The sequence below is a fragment of the Polypterus senegalus genome, chromosome 3, assembly GCF_016835505.1.
Source record: "Polypterus senegalus isolate Bchr_013 chromosome 3, ASM1683550v1, whole genome shotgun sequence".
In the NCBI taxonomy this organism is placed as follows: Eukaryota; Metazoa; Chordata; class Cladistia; order Polypteriformes; family Polypteridae; genus Polypterus; species Polypterus senegalus.
In genome coordinates, this window is record NC_053156.1 from 53,903,359 (window position 1) to 53,906,069 (window position 2,711).

A 2,711-nucleotide genomic window follows, 5' to 3' on the forward strand; every position below is an offset into this window, starting at 1 on the left:
TTACTTTACTTATTACTTAGTACCAAAGGTAATTAGTTACATTGCTCATTATATTACTATAGTACTTTCAACAAACCCCCCATAACAGGGTCATACAACTAGCTTCTTTTAAAAATGAATCCACATTACTGGATCAATTAACCTTGTAAAGAAGGAGCCAACAATCAAACTGCATAACCACAAACATTACAGCCTGTATGAAAAAATATAAATATATAAATTAAAGTACTAAAGTATTCTCACAGTAGAACTATAACAGTTTTACCAAACATTAGCAAAACATTTAACTTTGCTTCATATTTACGCTGATATCATGTCCAGCCTCCAGTTTTGTTACCTCTGCCTGACATATTAAACATGGTTCCAATGTTCAGAAGTGAAACAATGATGGCATCTCATTAACACAAGCTTCTCAAACTTTTATCAGACCTTCTGTTCCTTCTTGGGGTGAGCTCCACAGGTGCACTAGATGGGGTCAGAGTGTTCTACTTCATGTACTTTACATGTTTTTGATGTTTGAGAACTGGTTCAGATTATCAACCTCATAACCCCATAACCTCAAATAGTCCACAACTTCTTTTTCTGCCGAGTAGTTGTCCTCAGACACTGTCTCAAATGCAAAAAAGTCCTCTTCATCATGTCTGGCTGACATCATGGACACGGTCGAGCGAACAGATTAATCAGCTAATAATATTACAGTAACATGTCACTGAGTAACATTTTATTGCCCAACACCGAACACTAGCATTGCCATCACTGTTCTCTTACCAAAAAAATGTCTACCACCCACTGTACCCACTAATTATGTTCACCCCTTTATCTTTCTACCTTGCGTCCTGTATGACTGCTCTTCTTCTGTTGAGCACTTCCATCATTTCACTTGACTTTCCTGTTACACATCCAGTCCTATTCCCTATAGCCTCTTCTTCAGATATCTCACTACCTCTCCTTCACCTGTAGTTCCACCAAACCAGACCCCTGGCACACTGTATTAGGTTAAGGGCCATTATAAATGAGGTTTCTCTCACCTATGGTTTGGCTGCGTTCCCCACCTTTCAGAAGGTGGCTACTATGCACTGTACTCCACCAATATCTTGCAACTCTTATCACTGTATGTGATCATCAAGGAGAAACAGGTGCAGAAATCTTTAAGATCGGAACCCTCTTTAGTCAATCTTTATGACATTCAAGAGGGATGGTGACCTTATTCTAACTTCACACTCCACATCACATGTATAAACAGTTAAATAATCCGTTCTTAATTTGTAAGTCGCCTTGCCTTACAAGTCAACCAAAAGTAGAAAATGAGTAAGAAACTGTACACATGCCATAACATTCAGATGCATTTGTGGGCTTGTTTAGATGGTTTGAAATTTGGAACATTTTAAAATTTTCTCATTATTTCAACAACGTTTGCTATCACAATTTTGTTTATTACATATTTTTGTAACCATGAGTCATAATTAAAAAACAACAGTGAAAACAGAATGTAATTACATGTACTAGTAGCATACATAAAATATTTTTAAATACCATTTTACAATATCATGTGGCTGAAATTGATTTCATAGACAGCAGATTCCAACTTAAATGATGAAGATTCCTGTGCAGTTCTTAGCTGTTTAGATATGGAGTGTCTGTGGCTAATAGTAATTGAAATTTCTCAAGTATAAAATATTTCAAAGAAGTAACCAATGGAGATTTAAAAGCTGTGCTGATATTTCAAGCTAAAATTTTTGTCTGAATCTGAACATGATCGATAGCAGTTCATTGTCACTTTGCTGGTAAATGACAGTGTGAGAGAAATACTGAATCATTATAATCTTTAGATAATTCAGGTGTGAGGTCAATTTTAGTGTAACAGAAATAACTGAGTACACGTTTAGTCACTGTAGCATAACTGAGCCATCTTTATACATTTCTGCATAAGTTGCTTTTATTATTATACTTTTAAGGACATGACCATTACATCACTTGCCTGCTTCAATCTCAAGGAGCAGGAGAAGTGAGCTGCTGTGATTAAGGTTTATGCAACATGCCGCACAGTCACAAAGACAAGCACAGGATGGAGCAGAGGCAAAAGCCAGACTGATAGTTTATAATGAGACCTCCCCTTGCAAGCTTGTATGGCGATAAATAAAAAAAATAAAATAAATACTCATCTGAAGTCGTACCTTTCTTAAATGGTAATACTCTGTCATCCAACCCAACCTACATCTGACAACACCCCATCAAGCGTTTGCTTCAGTATTTTGCCATTAGGAGAGGCTTTTGAATGAGTAAAAGAAAAATCTTTTTAAAATATACACAAAATGTTCCTATTTTAAAAGAGACACATTTGCAAATTCACCAGTGTTTCTTAGTGGGAGATTTTGATATTTCATAAATGTGTACCATGTGCTCTACTCAAGATATCTCAACAAAAATAGAACTGTCATGACTAATTTCTTTGAAGAATAAGCGTGCCAAGTTGCAATAAAATAAGTCCACAAGGAGCTGAGCTGTTTCATGTGGGCAGACAGACCGACAAGCATGACTACCGCAGTAGGTGCTTTTCACATTATGTGTCAGAAGATCTAAAAATGTATCAGCCAATATTTTTCCGTTTGGATCACACTGAGCTTCTGACATTACTCCAGTACTACTGGATTAAGTACTACCTATGAATAAAGTGCAGTCTTGCCGAAGATGCATTTGAACCCAGAAACAAA